The 21,388-nt window shown below is 43.9% G+C and overlaps 1 long non-coding RNA gene across 1 annotated transcript; it reads right to left on the bottom strand.

Annotated features, from left to right (window-relative positions):
• Positions 1-3,453: 3,453 nt before the first annotated feature.
• Positions 3,454-21,166, bottom strand: LOC136390971 (uncharacterized). The gene is made up of 4 exons (XR_010748795.1): positions 21,078-21,166; positions 6,469-6,552; positions 5,464-5,691; positions 3,454-5,353 (listed from the first exon to the last, which is right to left on the bottom strand). It is a non-coding gene; the product is annotated as an uncharacterized lncRNA (long non-coding RNA).
• Positions 21,167-21,388: the final 222 nt, after the last annotated feature.

Here is a 21,388-nt window from a genome sequence, read left to right as displayed (position 1 = left end):
AACGGATGGAAGTCTCAATGCCTGCATGAAGCTTAACCTCACCACGTGTCAAGCAGACTACAAAACCACCAGCAAAACCATGCAGCACCAGAAGTCACATTAATGGTAAGAAGTACTTTATTCATCATTGGTTAGCAACAGTATAACAACGTTTTAAAAAGAATTCAGAGACTTATTGTACTTTAAAAGTGTTGGTCTTACATAAAATGCACACATATACTTGTTTTTAGTGTTAAACATATTATATGGCTCTCATTGAACTACATTTTAAAATATGTAGCATTCATGGCTCTCAGCCAAAAAGGTTCCCGACCCCTGCTCTACACCATCCAAAATACTTGTAAAGAGATACTATATTAATTCCACTAATCCATCTCTTAAAGAAAAGCGTTAGGAGAATTGAATTTTTGTGACTGATTATAGGGTAAATGGAAACTTACCTAATTAGGAATGATTTTTTTTTTTTTTAAATAATGGGGCCTGGAAAAAAGTTACAAATGAGGAACCCAATTACTGTACTTGACTCCCAAGTAGGTTTTCCAGTTGTGAAGTAGAGTTCCTATAACAAAGATGAGGGGATGACGCTAGGCCAGTTGCCTACAAAGTACTAAGTTGCTTTGTTTAACCATAAGCTTGGTCAATACGGCTTTCCTCTCCCAAACAAACACACTGCACACCGCCTGGGTTATCAGAAATGACAGTGGCAGGACCAGAACTTCTATTAGAAGGGCCTGACAGTGGCTATCTGGTTGGGAATATGGTGGGCTTGAAGCTGCACTTACTCAGCACACCCTATTTAGAAGGCATGTTTATTTGGGGTGACTTGGCACCTGGGGGAGGGAGGGTGCCAATGGCCCTCGAAGCCCGTCCTTGACATCCTGACTGCCACCTGCATTGCCAAACGCTCTGTTGCTCTGTCAGGATGCCTAACAGGGACCCCGTCAGTAATGTGTCCTCCCCACCAGACGGTCCTGTAATTGTCCTGGCCCAAGGTCACTGGCCCTCTCCTTCCCCAAGTCCAGGCATGACTTCCAGCACATCTTAAACTTTTCTAACGTAGCCTGGATTGCTGAGGAAAGTAGAAAAACATGTTGGGCCAAACCTAGATGACTCCATAGTAAAATATTTTGGGGTTTCTTGTTTTATCTTAAAAATCTATGCAAATTTGTCACCCAGCTCCAGAATGTGTTTGTTTTCATATACAATGTTTTAAATAACCTAACAATGAAATGAGTCAACTTTTTCCTTCAAAAGATCACCAAGTCAAACTGTTTGTGTCCTCTAGGAAGGTGCCCATGATCAGCTGTGGCCCATGTGCCCTAGAACAGCACCACATCCATGGGGAATGCCAACTCTAAAGGGAGAAGCATTGGGATTTAGATGTCAGGGACCCTCCCCGCCCTTAATCCCAGAGATCCTACTCTTGAACTAAATGTCAGGCGACAGGGGTCAGGAGGGGCGAAAGTGGAAGGCTGAGAAAATAGGGCAAAATTACATCTTTCAAAAATAGTATAATTTTAATTTTTAAGTAATTCAGGTGAGCTTGATCCTGATTTTTCTAAATGAATGAGATACTGCTAAGAGTCTTTTTTATTCACCATCTACATTTTGCTCTTTGACTTCATAGTGTATTGCAGCTGCGTAGACGAGTATTCACAATAAGAAAAATATAATCAAAGTGTTGGCATTTATTACCTCCTTGTTTCTCTTTCAGTTATAGTCTTTGTTGGCCATTTGAGGACCAGTGTTGACTGCACCTATTCAAATACATGCATGAAAGAGAAAAACTAAATTAAGAGTTTAAGAATAAAAGTAGCGGCCCTGGCCGGTTGGCTCAGTGGTAGAGCGTCGGCCTGGCGTGCGGGGGACCCGGGTTCGATTCCCGGCCAGGGCACATAGGAGAAGCGCCCATTTGCTTCTCCACCCCCCCCCTCCTTCCTCTCTGTCTCTCTCTTCCCCTCCCGCAGCCAAGGCTCCATTGGAACAAAGATGGCCCGGGCGCTGGGCATGGCTCCTTGGCCTCTGCCCCAGGCGCTAGAGTGGCTCTGGTCGCGGCAGAGTGATGCCCCGAAGGGGCAGAGCATCGCCCCCTGGTGGGCAGAGCGTCGCCCCCTGGTGGGCATGCCGGGTGGATCCCGGTCAGGTGCATGCGGGAGTCTGTCTGTCTCTCCCCGTTTCCAGCTTCAGAAAAATACAAAAAAAAAATTCTACTAAAAAAAAAAAAAAAGTAGCAGAAGAATATTTTGCAATAGTAATTTGCTTTCTCCCTCTGTTTTCAAATGGACTCTTAACTTTCTTCTCACAGGGAAGTTTGTTAATAGGCTCCCTAAAATTCAGTATATGACTGAGACACTCAAATGGCAGCAGGCAGGACACACGCATGATGAAAGTGGGCTAGGTGTAAGACAAGAGGGAGTGGTGTAGACTGCGGCAAACAGAACATCTGTTTCTCCATAGGAGCCAGCTGGTACTCAGTTCTATCTGATTGTTGCCACATGTAGTAATGGGGACCAAGTGTTGGCAGACTTTCTTTTTTCTTTTACTAAACGATAGGAGGGAGGCAGAGAGACAGGCATCTGCATGCACCCCAGCTGGGACCTACCAGGCAAGCCCCTACCGGGGATTCTCTGCCCATATGGGGCCACTGCTCTGTTGCTCAATCGTGCTATTTTAGCTCCTGGGGCAAGGCCATGGAGCCATCCTCAGCACCCAGGGCCAACTTGCTCAAACCTTTCCGGCCATAGCTATGGAAAGGGAAGAGAGAGAGACAGAGAGAAGAAAACAAAGTGGAGAAGCAGATAGTTATGCCTCTTGAGTGCCCTGATCTGAAATCAAACCCAGGATTTCCACAACTGGGCCGATGCTCTACTGCTGAGCCTACTGGCCAGGGCCCTGAATTTTTAAAGAAAAGCTCAAAATCAAAAGATGTTGGGTCCAAACCTAATTGTCTCCATAATAAAATATTTTCAAGTCTCTTGTTTTAACTTAAAAATCCATGAAAATTTATCATCCTGATCTAGAATATGTCTTTCATATACAATTTTTTTTTTTTTGTATTTTTCTGGAGCTAGAAACGAGGAGAGACAGTCAGACAGACTCCCGCATGCGCCTGACCGGGATCCACCCGGCATGCCCACCAGGGGCTATGCTCTGCCCACCAGGGGGCGATGCACTGTCCCTCCGGGGAGTCGCTCTGTTGCGACCAGAGCCACTCTAGCGCCTGGGGCAGAGGCCAAGGAGCCATCCCCAGCGCCCGGGCCATCTTTGCTCCAATGGAGCCTCAGCTGCGGGAGTGGACGAGAGAGACAGAGACAGAGAGGAAGGAGAGGGGGAGGGGTGGAGAAGCAGATGGGCGCTTCTCCTGTGTGCCCTGGCCGGGAATCAAACCCGGACTTCTGCACGCCAGGCCAACGCTCTACCACTGGAGTCAACCGGCCAGGGCTTACAATTTTTTTTCTGAATGTTTTTACTTAGCAACTAATTTTTGTTTGTTTGTTTGTTTTGTTTTTGTGGCAGTGACAAAGATAGTCAGAGAGAGAGAGAGAGATAAGGACAGACAGACAGGAAGGGAGAGAGATGAGAAAGATCAATTCTTTGTTGCAGTTCCTTAGTTGTTCATTGATTGATTTCTCATCTGTACCTTGATGGGGGGGGGGGGGACCTACAGCAGACGGAGTGACCCTTTGCTTGAGCCAGCCATGATGGGCTCAAGCTGGTGAGCCTTGCTCAACCCAGATGAGCCCGCACTCAAGCTGGTGACGTCGGGGTCTCGAACCTGGGTCCTCGGCATCCCAGTCCAAAGCTCTATCCACTGCACCAATGCCTGATCAGGCTACTTAGCAACTAATTTTAAAACTGTAAAAGAAAAGGAGGTGAAGGTGTCATTGTCGATGCTGGGCTGCAGCACAGGCACGCTGTGGAGCCTCTGCTTTCGACCAAGAGCCACACGTGACAGCATCTCATTCCTGCAGGTGCAGAGCTCACACACGCTCATGGTGGCATTCTGTTCAGTTGTAGGAGGAACCAGCTCAGGGGTTCTGGTTGCAGAGATCTCACACCTTCCATGTCCTCAGCCAAGGTTGGTGGCCAACCCTGAACGGACTCCGGATGTGAAATACCCCCTCACGGTGCTCTGGAGGAGCTGCAGTCTGCTGCTGGGCTGTGGCTGTCCAGCTGCTCCGTAGGCTGTGCGCTGATGGTGAGCCCCAGGTCCACAGACTGAACTGTGGTTTGAGTAGTGGTTGGCTGCTGGGCCTAAGCAGGCTCTGGATGGGAAAGTGTCACCTCAGGGCGCTCTGCAGGCTCAGCAGGACCCTCTTCATTAACTAGAGAAAGCTCTGCACTGGCAAAGTGCCCTTGGGGTGGAGCTGAGCTCTTCTATGGAAGCAGATCTGAAACCTCCTCCTGGGTGAAAAATGCTTCTTCCTCCACAAGGACTTCCGATTGCTGAGCTGGGTCCTCCTGGGGGGTCGGAGAAGTTTCCACTTCCTCAGGGGCCTGTCTGCAGAGCTGAGGATTCCTGTTGGGAGGGAAATTCAGCTTCCCTGAGAGTATATGAGAGCCCTTTGGGGAGGTTTTGTTGATCCTGAAGACAGGGTTCAGTGGGCCCCAGGGAGACGGAGGTCAGCAGGTTAGGGTCCAGGGCCAGCTCTAGAAGTGAGCAAGCCTGGACCAGGAGCCACAACAGCTGCTACACAAATAAAGGTCTAGGGGCCCAGAAGTGCATCGAGGATATGAAGTTCAGGACAGAATAATTTGCACAACTGGGGCACGGAAAGTGACTAGACAGGTAGGACATAGTAAGTGACCCAAGCAAATGAGGTGCTAGTCCCATGCACTGAGATAAAGATGAATAATTGGCACTGGTGTCACAATTGGTCACCAAGTCACATCTGGCAGCAGTGCCACTCACGCGCCCCTTAGCACCAGCTCTCCTCTGGTCTCAACCATTTTATATAACCTTTGTTATGTTTGGGCTAAGAGTGACTGTAGAATAGCAAGCCTTTCTCCCAGAATCAACAAGAACCAAGAAGTGCTTTCCCCTGCAGAGGGCACAGCTAACTCCCACTGCAGTTCCCCTGACCCTCCCAGTGAGGCTGGATTTGGCCTGAACACCTGGGCAGCCCAAACTCTAGCAAAACAAGGCTGGTGGGAGAGGGGTGGGGTGGGGGGCTTGGTGGGGCTATTAATAGAGGGGAGGGGTTGGGGAAAGGTGCAGAACTTTCCAAGGAAGCCACAGGGCCTCCATCTCAGGAATTCATAGTGCTGGTCCAGTTCTGGTCATCTGAACTCCTCCTGTGAGCTGAAATCTCAGAGACATCCTTCCTCCCCTTGCCCATACTGCTCCTGGTAGCTGGCAACAATGAGAAGAAAAAGTAAAGTGAACATTATTGCTACCACAGAAATAGGTATATCTACAATGAGTTTCTTGTTATAGGCATAGGATAGAAGTTCTTTCTTAACCTCACTTTACTCCTCTCATTTTCAACTGGCCCATATTCCACTCTGCTCTGGGAACCTTGACTTCTTACTGCTCTTGAGAAGCTTCATCTGGAGGCTCATAAATGTTGACAGACTGTTGCCACATTTTTCTTGGGATATTTTCTCCAGTTCAATAGTCAGCTCAGTGCTGGTGCTCTTTCTCTGGCCTTGGGCTGCACTTATTAACACTGCATTTGCTGTGGGAAAAGACTGGAAGAGAACATTAGACAAACTCACCTACCTGAACATGGGCCCATACTGGGGAGAAGTGGAGGTTACAGTTGGATTATTGGAGCCAGATTTTGAAGACCTTAAAAATATGAGCACCGCCTGACCAGGCGGTGGCGCAGTGGATTGAATGTCGGACTGGGATGCGAGAGGAACCAGGTTCGAGACCCCAAGGTTGCCAGCTTGAGAGCGGGCTCATCTAGTTTGAGCAAAAAGCTCACCAGCTTGGAACCAAGGTCACTGGCTCGAGGAAGGGGTTACTCAGTCTGCTGAAGGCCTGCAGTCATGGTACATATGAGAAAGCAATCAATGAACAACTAAGGTGTTGCAACAAAAAACTGATGATTGATGCTTCTCATCTCTCTCCCTTCCTGTCTGTCTGTCCCTATCGATCCCTGTATCTGACTCTCTCTCACTCCCTGTAAAAATAAATAAATAAATAAATAAATAAATAAATAAATTTAAAAAAATGAGCGCTGACAGAATTTAGTCACTCAATAATGCTTACTGAAAGGTTAATAATACACTAAGTGCTGTGTAGGTAATGTGTACATTGCAAAGAAAAATCAAATTTATTCCCTGCCAACAACAACTTTCTTTTTCAAAGGAGAAAAGGTGATGTGTGCAAAATAAGCATAATAACAGGTAACAAATAATATAAGAGATGAAGTGCTTTGGATATACAGAAGGGGCAAGATTAATTCCAGGTAGAATTAATCAAGGAAGACTTAGTAGTGATCACTCTGGTATTACACTTACTGAATTGGGAATGGCTCAGGAAAGAGAAGCATGGTCTCACATGCGCAAGAATGACTGTAGCATCACTGTTCATACACCAAAGTCCTGGGTTGAGAAAAACAACAACAATGTCCAACAGGAGCATAAGCTGTAAAATTTTTACATATGATAGTACATAGTAGTTAAAATGAATAAATTACAGTGATATACCATGTGGTAGACAGCTTGAACGTGGCTCTGAAAGCCCCTCACCCTGCACCCTGGTAGTCACACCTTTGTGCAAGTCTCTCTTCGTGAACAAAGGCTAGACATAATGACTTTTTCCCAATCCGATGACATGTCCCTTCTATAATTCTCTAACAACAGACTGTGACTTTTGTCTTGATGGTACATTCTCCCTGGCTTTTCTCATGTTCTATGATGGAGATGGCCACCTTTCAAAAACAGAGGGCAGTCTCTGGCCAAAAGTCAGTAAGGAACCGAGGCCCTTAGTCCAACAGCCCATGAGGAACTTAGTCACCAACAACCTTCGAGTGCACTTGGAAGTAGATCTGCCCAAAGTTAACACTGAGATAAATGTGGCGATGTTCTGCCCATCTGGAGCCCTTGCTCCATTGCAACCGGAGCCATTTTTTAGCTCCTGAGGCGGAGGCCATTGAGCCATCCTCAGCGCCCAGGACTCACTTGCTCTAATCAAGCTTTGGCTGCAGGAGGGGAGGAGAAGAGAGAGGGAGAGAGAAAGAAGCAAGATGGGGAGTGGTGGAGAAGCAGTTGGGCGCTTCTCCTGTGTGACCAGACCGGGAATTGCACCTGGGACATCCACACTCCGGGCTGATGCTCTACCACTGAGCCAGCCAGCCAGGGCCCTTACATCCTTTTTCTGCCAACTTATATAATACTGCCAGTTATTGAAAATCACTTTGGGGAATTCTGGTGCCATTAAGTTATAGCTGTTTACTCGTCACCATCACTTGGCCAGAGCCTGGCCTAGGCATTGCTCTCTGGTTTTCCTTTTACCTAATGCCTACATTAAGTCATGATCACACTTGCAAAGGGTATTTGCTCATTGGGCTGCCATTCTTGCCACTGCACCCTAGAAGGCAGTCTCTGGAAAGTAAAGTTGAGTTTATACTTAGTTGCTATTAGAGAAGCTTTGAATGAGAAGTAACTCCATTGAGATTATTTGGGTATATATTTATTCTCCCTACAAGAGTGTAAACATTTTGGGTCTCACATGTCTTCTGTATTCTGTATCCCTGTAACCTAATGATCACTGAATAACTTTTGGATGACTGAACTGTATCTGCAAACATTTCTCCTGGGGGTGGGGACCGTGAACAAGAAAAGATTGAAGATAATTGTTAAAGGCAATGTATAATTATCTAGTTTTGTGAAATTGACTGATATCTTATTAGTAAATCTTTACTGCATTCATTTATTTAGCTAGCTATTCTGTGTATATGATACATGATTTTAAAAGATAAAATAGGATATTCAATGAAAAGTAAGTCTCCCAATGCTGACCATAGCTCTCAGTTTTCCTCTCCAGGGGTAACCACTTTAAATAGTTTCTTATGCATTCTTTCACAGACATTGTAATGCATAAACAAGCATATATAGACTATGTCCCCTTTTTATAAACACTAGTGTCAGCATATCATACATATTCTTCTGTATCTTTCTTTATTTTTTCAGTTCACAAATTATCTCGTACTTAGTGACAAATATATACAGACCTATCTTATTCCTTTTAATAGTTACACAGTATTCTATTATCTGTGAGGCACCATAATTAACCAGTCTTTTTGAGAGACATTCAAGCTATTTTAGATGTTCTGAAGTTACAACCAGTGTTGCGAAAAATATCCAAATGTGTAAGTATAGAATAAATTCTTAGATGTAAAACTGCCCGAATAGTATGTGCATTTTAAAATTTTGTTAGACCTGCCCAGATAGCTCAGTTGGTTAAAACGTCAGCCCAATGTCAAAGTTATGGGTTTGATCCACAGTCAGGGTGCATAAAAGAATCAATCAGTGAATGTATAAAGAAGTGGGACAACAAACACATCGATGTTTCTCCCTCTCTCCCTTCCTCTCTCTAAAATCAATAAATAAAAATATATTAAAAAATAAAATTTTGGGCCTGACCAGGCGATGACACAGTGGATAGTGTTGGACTGGAATGCAGAGGACTCAGGTTCGAAACTCCGAGGTCACCAACTTGAGCATGGGTTCATCTGGTTTGAGCATAGCTCACTAGCTTGAACCCAAGGTTGCTGGCTTGAGCAAGGGGTTACTGGCTTGGCTGTAGCTGCCCAGTCATGGCACATATGAGAAAGCAATCAATGAACAACTAAGGTGCCACAACAAAGAACTGATGCTTCTCATCTCTCCCCCTTCCTGTCTGTCCCCATCTATTCGTCTCTCTGTCTTTATCACAATAAATGAATGAATGAATGAATGAATAAATAAATAAATAAATAAATTTTTGGTAGATATTAACTAATTTTTCTCCTTAGAGATTATACCAATCTGCAGTCTCACCAACAAGGTGCCTGTTTCCCGGGATACTATCTTTAATCATTTATTTCGTTTCGAGACACTAAAACACTTTGTTCTGTAATTTTTCCATCTTTCTTTACATGTGTAAATAGAAAATCGAGTCTGACTTTATTAGGAATGAGTTTATTCACTCACCAGGCATTTATATGGTACCTGGTCTCGGCCTGTCTACTACATATCTGCAGATGAAGTGATGGAAAGCCATGCAAACAGACCCTGTAATACGAAATGAACAGGAGGCACTAGAGATGTAAACACAGGGGAGGGAACCTCTGCTCTGGCCATGAGAGTTTCACAGAGATGGTGATTTTTGAGCTGAATCTTCTAGAAAGGATAAGAATTTGCTTTAAAGTAAAATGTACTTTAAAGAATAAGAATTTAAAGAAGAGAGAGAATAAAAGGCAACATGAAAGAGAAAGAATAGCTATGCAAAAAAAAAAAGAAAAAAGAAAAAAAAGAAAATGGACACCAAGACCTGGAGTGAATGACATGTGTGGAATGGTAGGTATACCTGGAGTGTAGAGCATGTGGGGAGGAAGAAGGGGAAGAGGAGGAAAAATCCTGGAAAATGAGGCTGCAGCCATGGGAAAGAGCCTGGCTTACCCTATAGGTATCTAAGAGCCAGTGGACATTGTTATACAGATCGGATTCATTCTTTGGGCTGATATTTAGAAAGCAAGGGCAAGGGCTAGCAAGAAAGAAGAAATAATGGCAAAGAATCAAAAGAAATTGTAGTTGCTTAGATGAAAGCCGAGGACCTGGAATAGACCTACGGCAGTGACGACTGAGAAAAGGATGGAATTGAGAGTAGTTTAATAGTAAAATCAGAAGGATTTGGTGAGTACAGAGTGAAGAAAAGGTACTGATATAAATTCAGGTAGGGATATCAGGCGGTGGTATGATGAGGTGAAAGATAGGGGAAGAGGAACAATTTTTAGGAAGCCAAAATGTCTAGGAAACAGCCAGGTAGAGATAACTAGTATGGTTTTGTTGTTGTTGTTGTTTTTTTTTTTTTTTTTTTTTTTTTTACAGAGTCAGAGAGAAGGATAGATAAGGACAGACGGAAACGGAGATAGATGAGAAGCATCAATTATCTGTTTTTCGTTGTGACACCTTAGTTGTTGATTGATTCCTTTCTCATATGTGCCTTGACCGTGGGCCTTCAGCAGACTGAGTAACCCATTGCTCAAGCCAGCGACCTTGGGTCCAAGCTGGTGAACTTTGCTCAAACCAGATGAGCCCACGTTCAAGCTGGTGACCTCGGGGCCTCAAACCTGGGTCCTCCGCATCCCAGTCCGATGCTCTATCCACTGCGCCACCGCCTGGTCAGGCAATATAGCCAGCATGTTATTAGAATATGGGTCTAAGGCAGAAGAGCAGTTTGGGTTGGAGATTAAAAAAAAAAAAAAAAAGAAATGATGAGACATCAATGCACAGAAGATTCTTGAAGTTGTAGGCATGAATGAGGACAGAACAGAAAAGGAGGATGCCAAAGACAGAACCCTTGGGAGTACCAGGGGTATTTAAGGTGCAGTCTAAGACAAAAAACCTGTAAAGATTCTAAAATGGGTGAGAGGCTTTAAGTTCTTGTTTTATATAATTGTATCTAGTTATCAATAATTTTCACTCACAGTGAAGATCAGATGAGCTTCTCCTTGAGTTCAACTTCAAAAGAAAAAAAATACCATACAGATCTCGTATCTTTAGAATTTCTTATTTATTCTAGTCAGTCTGAAATGTATGCTTAAAAACAGTAGTATAAGAGATACTGCTTGATCGGACTGTTCCTTAACACCCCTCCAAGCCTTCCTCTCTCTACTGCAGACACAGGGAATTAAATATTATGCTTGGTACTTTCATTTTTGCACGTTGGGGTGGCTGTGTAACACAGAGCTGCTGCCCAATGAGATGCTAGTGAAATTGCTGAGGGGCATTCTAGGAAGGCTTCTGCTTTCCTGACATAAAGGGAGACCAGCTGATTTGCATGGTTTTTTGCCCTACCTCCTTCTTTCGGTCTTGATTGCTGCGTCAAGGCACCCAATGCTGACCCTCATTTTATTCAAGAAGCACTGAAGATGATGTTATAAGGCTGAAGCATTCATGACCTATTTTCAGGTTAAGGGTTAACAGCTGGCTTTCTGGTGAATTAGGTATGGGATGTAGTGCCTAGTGTGTGCCCTTCTAACAGGGAGAACTGGTACTGACAATACAATAACATGTTATTTCTGCAAGGAAGAACTGATGCTTCTCATCTTGCCCTTTCTGTCTGTGTTCTATCTGTCCCTCTCTTGGGCTCTCTCTTGCTGAAAAATAGAATAAAATAAAATAAAATAAGTAATCTTAAAAAAGAAGAATAAAGTGGAAGTATCACACTTCCTGATATCAAGTTATACTACAAAGCCATTGTACTTAAAACAGCCTGGTATTGGCATAAGAACAGGCATATAGATCAATGGAACAGCACAGAGAACCCAGAAATAAACCCATACCTCTATGGACAACTGATATTTGACAAAGGAGGTAAGGGCATACAATAGAGTAAAGACAGCCTCTTTAATAAATGGTGTTGGGAAAATTGGACAGCTACTTGTAAAAAATGAAACTAGACCACCAACTTACACCATTCACAAAAATAAACTCAAAATGGATAAAAGACTTAAATATAAGCTGTGAAACCATAAGCATCTTAGAAGAAAACATAGGCAGTAAGCTCTCCGACATCTCTTGCAGCGATATATTTGCTGATTTATCTCCACGGGCAAGTGAAATAAAAGACAGGATAAACAAATGGGACTATATCAAACTAAAAAGCTTATGAATAGCCAAAGACAACAAGAACAGAATAAAAAGACAAACTACACAATGGGAGAATATATTTGATAATATGTCTGATAAGGGGTTAATAACTAAAATTTATAAAGAACTTGTAAATCTCAACACCAGGAAGACAAACAATCCAATCAAAAAATGGGAAAAAGAAATGAATAGACACTTCTCCAAAGAGGACATACAGATGGCCAATAAGCATATGAAAAAATGCTCAACATCACTAATTATTAGAGAAATGTAAATTAAAACCACAATGAGATATCACCTCACACCAGTTAGAATGGCGCTCATCAACAAAACAACACAGAATAAGTGCTGGCGAGAATGTGGAGAAAAGGGAACCCTCCTGCACTGCTGGTGGGAATTCAGACTGGTGCAGCCTCTGTGGAAAACAGTATGGAGATTCCTCAAAAAATTAAAAATCAAACTGCCTTAGTCCCACTATCCCACTTTTAGGAATATACCCTAAGAACACCATAGAACTGTTCCAAAAGGAGAAATGCACCCCCATGTTTATGGCAGCATTGTTCACAATAGCGAAGATCTGGAAACAGCCCAAGTGTCCGTCAGTGGATGAGTGGATTGAAAAGCTTTGGTACATATATATTATGGAATACTACTCAGCCATAAGAAATGATGACATCGGATCATTTACAATAACATGGATGGAACTTGATAACATTATACAGAGTGAAATAAGTAAATCAGAAAAAACTAAGATCTATATGAATCCATACATAGATGGGACATAAAAATGAGACTGAGAGATATGGACAAGAATGTGATGGTAATGGGGGTGGGGAATAGGGTGAGGGGTGAGGAGGGGGTGAGGAGGGAGAGAGAGGGGGTGGGGGGAAGGGAGGGGCACAAAGTAAATCAGATAGAAGGTGACGGAAGACAATTTGAGTTTGGGTGAGGGGTATGCATCATAATCAAATGTCAAAATAATCTGGAGATGTTTTCTCTGAACATATATACCCTAATTTATCAATATCACTATGTTAAAATTAATAAAAATAAGATAAAAATAAAATAAAATAAAATAAAAATTCCCAGCCTGAACCAGTCATTAATTCAACCTTGGTGTTGGTATGCCAATTCAAAGGTTCTACACACACACACACACACACACACACACTTTTAAAAAATATTTGAAGCTGTGAGGTCACATTTACCATACAATCACTATTATTATTCCTAATTCTGCCACTCATACAGCAGCATTTTAATGACCTGCTTAACCTCTCTTGTCTTCACTTTCCTCATCGTAAAATGAAGGGGACATTTCAGAGGTTCCATCAAGACCCAAAGCTTCCACAATACGAAAGTGTAAGATACTGTGGTGCTGGAGGGGAGTTAGGGGACTCCGACAGAGGCCAGCCCGGCTCCCATGTGCGAAGGGAGGGGAGGAGGGAGGCTGGGCCAGGCTGACAGTAGTGGTGGGGCAGGAGGAGGAGGTGGCAATTAGGCTGTGGAACCAGCTAATTCAGGTCTTAGTCATCTCACTTCCCCTGGTCTCTCCTACCTTCAATCCACTTTGCAAAGAGCCAGATTATTCCCCCTACTTATTCCCTCTCCTTGCCTACCCCAGAGCCTATAATGGCAGCCCAGTGTCCTGAAAATTACACCCAAATTGTCTAAGCTTACAGCTCAGTACTTCTAATGAAATGATCATGTTAACTTTCTAACCTTATTTTCTGCCGTTCCTTAACACAGACTCAACTACAATCAGCCAGATGGATACTGATCACTTTCCTATTCCCACACTGAACTCTCTGAACACACACAGCCCCTAGTCTATCCTTTCAAGTATGTGTGTTTACTCACAAACTGGGTGGTGAGATTCTTATGACGCAGGACTCGATAAAGTGTCAATCTCCCTCAGGAGACCTAGAGAGTGCTCTGTGGTTGCTCTATCGATGTTAGGTACAGAGGCAAGGGATGATCTACCGTGAGAACCAGAGCAGATGAAATGTCTTCACCTTAAAAACCACAGCCCCATGTTTTATAGACTTAAAAGTCTTAGGTACTGGATATTCACATTCATAGAAATAACATTGAACAAGTGGATCATAGAAGTTGATGTAGCAGCTAAAATACAAAACTCTTACACAAAACACCATAAAAGTGAATCTCGGAGACCTTGGACTAGGGAACTTCTTGGATATGACACTGAAGAAACAAGCAACAAAATGAAAAATAAATTGGACTTCACCAAACTTAGAGCCTTTTGTGCTTTGAAGGACACAACTAAGAAAATGAAAAGAGAACTCACAGAATGAGAGAAAATATTTGCAAATCATATACCTGATAAGAAACTTCTTTGCAAAATATATAAAGAGCTCAAACAGCTCAACAAGAAAAAGACAGTCCAATATAAAGATGGGCAAAGGGCCTGGCTGTGGTGGCACAGCAGCTACAGCATCAACCGGGAATGCTCAGGTCATCTGTTTGAAACCCTGGGCTTGCCTAGTCAAGGCATATAAACAAGCAAGCAATAAACAACTAAAGTGAAGGAACTATGAGCTGATATATCTTGCTGCGCCTTCCCATCCTCTCTCTGTAAAAATCAATCAATAAAATATTTTTAAAAATAAAAATAAATTAAAAATTAAAATAGGTAAAGGATTTAGATAGACATTTCTATAAATAAACATACACGTGGCCAATAAGTACATGAACAGATAGATGCTTAACATCATTAGTGAATAAGGAAATGTAAATCATAATGACATTAAGATACCACTTCACACCCACTAGGATGGTGAAAGATTTTTTTTTTTTTTTTTTCTTTCTGAAGTTGGAAACGGGGAGGCAGTCAGACAGACTCCCGCATGCGCCCGACCGGGATCCACCCGGCATGCCCACCAGGGGGTGATACTCTGCCCATCTGGGGCGTCGCTCTGTTGCAACCACAGCCACTCTAGCGCCTGAATCAGAGGCCACAGAGCCATCCTCTGCACCTGGGCAAACTTTGCTCCAATGGAGCTTCGGGGGCTGCGGGAGGGGAAGAGAGAGACAGAGAGGAAGGAGAGGGGGAGGGGTGGAGAAGCAGATGGGCACTTCTCCTGTGTGCCCTGGCCGGGAATCGAACCCGGGACTCCCGCACGCCAAGCCGACACTCTACCACTGAGCCAACCGGCCAGGGCCGGATGGTGAAAGATATTTTAAGACAATAACAAATGTTGATAATGATGTGGAAAAACTGGAACCTTCATTTTTACTGCTTGTGGGAACAGGCAACTGAAATACTTTGGCAGTTCCTTTAAAGGTGAAATGTCTAAGTACCATGACCCAGCAATTCCACTCCTAAGTATATACCCAAGAGAAATGAAAACTTGTGGTCACGCAAAAATTTCTTCACAAAAGCTCATAGCAGCTTTTTTATAATGGTTAAAAGAATGAAAACTCAAACATCCATCAACACATGCATGAACAAATTTTAATCCATACAAAGAAATATTATTCATCCATAAAAAGAAATACTGAGACATGTTACAGCATGGACACATCTAGTAAACACTATGGTAAGTTAAAGGAACCAGGTACAAAATGCCACATGATTCTATTTGTGAAATGTCCAGTACATACAAATTCATGGAGATAGAAAGTAGATTAGTGGTTGCCAGGGGCTGGAGGGAGGAATGGGAAGTAAGTGCTAATGGGTATGGGGTTGATTTTGTTTGGAGGTAGTTAAATGTTCTACAATTAGATAGCAGTGATGATTTTATACCTCTGTAAATATACTGAAAACCACTATATTGTCCATTTGTGTTTTTTGTTTGTTTGTGACAGAGACAGAGAGAGGGAAAGATAGAAACAGACAGACAGGAAGGGAGAGAGATGAGAAGCATCGATTCTTCGTTGTGACACTTAGTTGTTCATTAATTGCTTTCTTATATGTGCCTTGACCAGGGGTGGGAGGCTGCAGCAGAGCGAGTGACCACTTGCTCAAGCCAGCAACCTTTGGGCTCAAACCAACAACCATGGAGTCATATCTATGATCTCACGATCAAGCCAGCTACCCCGCGCTCAAGCTGGTGAACCCACTCTCAAGCCAGATAAGGTTGCACTCAAGCCGAAGACCTTGGGGTTTCAAATGTGGGTTCTCTGTGTCCCAGTCTGACGCTCTATCCACTGCGTCACCCCTGAATCAGGCTATCTTGTTCATTTTTAAATGGTGAATTTATAGTATGAGAATTTTATCTCAATAAAGCTGATATTTTCTATAGTCTTAGGTACACCGGCCACCAAGATCTGATGATAGTGCACCGACCCCATTCACAAGACCACAATAGGTGTTTCAACATATAAAGTTAAAACACTGAAAATGCATTTCCAAATTCTACCACTTCGTCTCCTAGGAGAACATTACTTCCTATTTTACAATCATTGGTCAAAATCAAAGGCAGCCTGACTATGCCATGGCTCAGGGGATAGAGCATTGGGACATTGAGAAGAGAGGTTCAAAACCCTAGGGTCGCTGGCTTGAGTGTGGGATCATCGACATGACCCAATGATCGCTAGCTAGAGGCCAAAAGTCACTGGCTTGAAACCCAAGGACACTGGCTTGAGTCCAGGGTTACTGATTTGAGGTCAAGTTCGCTGGTTTGAGCAAGGGGTCACTCACTCTGCTGGAACCCTCAATTAAGGCACAGACGAGAAAACAATCAATGAGCAACTAAGGGGCTGCAACTATTAGTAGCTGCTTCTCATCTCTCTCCCTTCCTATCTATCTGTCCCTATCTGTCCTCTTCTCTCTCACTAAAAAAAAAAAAAAAAAAAAAATCAAAGGCATAGTAAATTAAATTAAATTATTAATGAAGGTAACAACATTAAGATTAGTATTACACATTCTCTATAGAAATATTTCAGTTACTATTTTAAGTTATTTTCTTAAGATTTTATTTATTCATTTTTACAGAGAGGAGAGAAAGGCAGGAAGGAGGGAGAAAAGAAGGGAGGGAGGAGCCATTGTTTCTAGTCTGTGCCTTGACCAGGCAAGTCCCAGGTCTCCAACCAGTGACCTGAGCATTCCAGGTTGACGCCCTATTGACTGTGCCACCGCAGGTCAGGCCTATTTTTAGTTATTAAACTGAATAAAATTAAGGCCCTGGCCAGTTGGCTAAGTGGTAGAGTGTCGGCCTGGCGTGCGGGAATCCCAGGATCGATTCCCGGCCAGGACACACAGGAGAAGCACCGGTCTGCTTCTCCACCCCTCCCTCTCTCCTTCCTCTCTGTCTCTCTCTTCCCCTCCCGCAGCCAAGGCTCCATTGGAGCAGCGTTTGCCCAGGCGCTGAGGATGGCTCTGTGGCCTCTGCCTCAGGCGCTAGAATGGCTCTGATTGTGGCAGAGCGACGCCCCAAGATGGGCAGAGCATTGTCCCGGTGGGCATGCCAGGTGGATCCCGGTCGGGCGCATGTGGGAGTCTGTCTGACTGCCTCCCCTTTCCGACTTCAGAGAAATACAAAAATAATAATAATAAAAAAATAAAAAAAATAAAAAAAACTGAATAACATTAGCAATTTGTATCACAGGTCATTGCCTGTAACTACTTACTGAAGATTGTTAAAAATCAGAATGGCTCAGAAATAACAACACTAGACCTAATATTTATGCTTTGTGACATTCAAACCTATTTTATCTAAAACTTATGCAGTGTAGCCACTTTTGTGAAGATAGGAGTCATGCTCTCTTCCATTGTTGTTTCTGCTCCAAAAGCTCGTTAATAGAAACTTCCAGATGGGTCTCTAACCACTCACTTTTTATACCGCATATGCTGAGGATGGTGTTCTAGAGACAGAAACAGAAATTTTACTTTGTACTTCTCTACTGAAAAAGAAAGCTTTATAGCATTTCTAAGCTGCATTGTGCACCGGAACTTCCCGTGATGCTATTCCATACCTGCAATGTCCCGTACAGCCACCATTAGACAGATATGCCACCGAGTGCTAAAAGAGTGGCTCGACTGTAGGTTGTGAGTTTAATTTTGCCTTTTATTGTTTGCTTCATAAGAGATTCTGTAAAGTATTTTAGACACTACAAGTGAAATGTGTAACTTTTAACGTCCCCAGACTTGGTGACATCCACGCTTTAGTGATACCTAATTCTTTTTCATCAGAAAATCACAATGAAATTCACAGAGAAATTCTTGCAAAGAAATGTGGGAAATAATTTAAAACCAAAACACATTTCTGATACTTTGAGAGAATATCTTTTGTGTGTGTGTACATCCAAAGCAATAAACTCGTCCACATGCACTAGTTAGTATAAACATGGCAAGCTGGCTTTAAATTAGCTATCTTTATTTCTGTGTACCTTTTCCACAATTATGTAATATTTGATACATCAAAAATATGTAATATAGTGTTACGTATATGCTAGTATATTTGACCTATTTCTAAATTTTTTTTTCTTTTTTCTGAAGCTGGAAATGGGGAGAGACAGTCAGACAGACTCCCACATGTACCCGACCGGGATCCTGCATGCCCACCAGGGGCGATGCTCTGCCCACCAGGGGGCGATGCTCTGCCCCTCCAGGGCCGACCAGAGCCACTCTAGCGCCTGGGGCAGAGGCTAAGGAGCCATCCCATCGCCCGAGCCATCTTTACTCCAATGGAGCCTCGGCTGCGGGAGGGGAAGAGAGAGACAGAGAGGAAGGAGGGGGTGGGAGGTGGAGAAGCAAATGGGCGCTTCGCCTATGTGCCCTGGCTGGGAATCGAACCCGGGTCCCACACACGCCAGGCCGACACTCTACCACTGAGCCAACCGGCCAGGGCCGACCTATTTCTAAATTTTGAAGCAAAATAATGAGTGTCAGAGAACCCCTCTAATCAACAGAAGACCCAGTTGAACACCTCCAGTACTATTAATCCTCCTTCCATGCCCCTTCCTGTTCCATCCCCAGCCCACTTCCAAGACATAATCACAATCTGGGCTTATACCTTTACTTTCCTTTAAAAAACAGTTTTACCTCATATGTAGGCATATTGAAACAGTACAGGTTGATTTTGCTTGCTTTTGAGCTTTATAAAAATCTATCTAGTCTTTCACAAATTTCTTTTTTCTGTTTTGGAGGAGAAGAGAGAGAGAGAGAGAGCCAGAAACGGAGAAAGATGAGAAACATCAAGCCATAGTTGCGGCACTTCAGTTGTTCATTGATTGATTTCTCATATGTGCCTTGACTTGGGGGGCTCCAGTTAACCTAGTGACACCTTGCTCAAACCATCGAGGTTGGGCTCAAGCCAGTGACCTTGGGCTTCTAGCCAGCGACCTTTGGCCTCAAGACAGATTGTTCTTTTCAGCCAGAGACCCTGCACTGAAGCTGATAAGCCCATGCTCAAGCTGGTGACTTCCAAGTTACAAACCTGGGACCTCAGTATTTCAGGTTGACACTCAATCCACTGAGACACCACCCGTCAGGCATGCACTGGTAAATTTTTTTCACTGAACGCTACATTTCTAAGATTCATTCATGTTGTTGGGTGAGATACTTAGTACAAAGTTATGTCATTTTTAAATATTACTTCATGGAATTTTTTAGTCCATCTCTTAGCAGTTGCATATTAAGGAAGAGGGAAGAAAAACGGAAGTAGGCTGCAGTAAGGACCACCACCTACCTCTAGAGCAGGGGTTGGGAATCTATGGCTCGCGAGCCAGATGTGGCTCTTTTGATGACTGCATATAGCTCACAGACAAATCTTTAATAAAAAAATTAATAACGTTAAAAATATAAAACATTCCCATGTATTACAATCCATTCATTTCCTATCGCTCATGTTCACGGTTGCAGGTGGCTGAAGCGAATCACAGCTGTCCTTCGGGACAACACCAAATTTTTATTGGATAATGCATAACATACACGGGTCATTGTATGGCTCTCACATAATTACATCTTAAAATATGTGGCGTTCATGGCTCTCTCACCCAGAAAGGTTTCCATCCCCTGCTCTAGAGCATTCGTGTAAAAATGGAAGCTACAAAGCAAAAATCTCAAAAGAGTTTAGAACAAGCAATGAACACACTGCAGTATCTTGTCCTCTTTAAAGAGTCTCCCTGGTTCCTTCTCTGCGTGTGTAACAGTGGCAGAGACCTTTGTAATATGCACACGTTGATTATGTGAGGAAGAATATTATCACAGGCATCATCACCTTGGGAAACAATGATTATCTATGCAAATTTAAAATAGTCATATAGAGAAAACATATATGAGTAATGTGGGGGAAGAAACCTAATATTTATCTATTCCTTACTATTATTATGATTGAGTACAAGAAGTCTACCTCTCCTTTTTAAATTACTATTTGCTGTTCGGAAAATGAAAGACATTTTAATTTCTCATGATGGCTGCTTATGGAGAAGAGGGCTTGAAACTACAGTTTTATATTACAACACACTTAGAAATGTAAAACGTAACTGTATAAATCATTTACTGTCACCTGCGTGGCATTAGTAGGCTAGCTACAGTATACCCCAAAAGCCTATCCTGCAATGTCAGCAGGCAGGCTCCTCCTGGCCCTACTGAAGCCACGTCTGCTTTTACTAGCAACGTTGGAACTGTATCAGTGCGGGATTTGCAGCATGTTCAGTGTGAAATAGGCTCCCAGGGTAGGGCTATCACTTGGAGGTCATCCTGGCTATAAGGCCAGCGGCCAATGCCCTGGCTATGCAGGTTCTTCATTGGATTCCGGCGGACGGTAAAGGAATTGTGGAGACAGAAAATGGTGGGCCGTCCAGTTTATTTAAGCCTCCTAAGGGAGGAGGGGAGGGGGGAGAAAACAGGCTGGGACCACTGCTTCCCTTTCTCCTCACAGTCCCCCCCCCCCACCAGTCTCAGCAGGGCTCCCAAGCCCCTCAGCGCTCGCGCGCGCGCTCTCTCTCTCTCTCTTTCTCTCTCAACCTCCCCTTCCCTCCCTCCCTCTGGACTCTCCAGCCAAAACAGGCTGGAAGAATATACCCCTTTTCCAGCAAACAATAGCAAACACCCGCCCTTACCCAGCGCAGCAGACAGTCCACAATTTGCAACCTGCGCCCTGAGGGCAAGCCCCCCGCAGCCTTCCACAGACCACACACACCTGGCCGTGCCCCGTGCCAATGCAAAATACAAGTGAGCAAACCTAACTCACTTGTTTTACATTTGCAACACGTTGGTTTGCCCAACACTGGGGTACAGAAGTTAGGAAGGGCGGGGGTCAGCTCGCTAAGGGAGCCCTGCACGGCCCCTCATCAAACACACTCACAGGGCGGGATTGTGGTCAGGCCTCAGGGTGCACAGCAGCGCCTCTGTTGCTCCTCCTGCGAGTCCTACCCTCCGGCCAGTGGGCCAGTGCAGGGGGCACAACAGTGTGAGCTCCCCGGAGGAGGCGGAGACCAGAGGCTGCATTCTGGGTATAGAAACTGCTTCGGGGCACCACCTAGTGCCAGTCCACAGTCCTGCCCCGCAGGAGCCACAGCTTTTTCCGGGTAGCTGCCGTTGCCAGGGCAACCCTCTGGCCCTTTGCCAACTGTTGCCCACCCTTGGAGGGGCGGGCTCCACCCTTTCTCCCTCCTG

This window comes from Saccopteryx leptura, chromosome 2 (genome assembly GCF_036850995.1).
Source record: "Saccopteryx leptura isolate mSacLep1 chromosome 2, mSacLep1_pri_phased_curated, whole genome shotgun sequence".
Lineage (NCBI taxonomy): Eukaryota > Metazoa > Chordata > Mammalia > Chiroptera > Emballonuridae > Saccopteryx > Saccopteryx leptura.
This window is presented reverse-complemented; position numbering and strand designations above follow the sequence as displayed.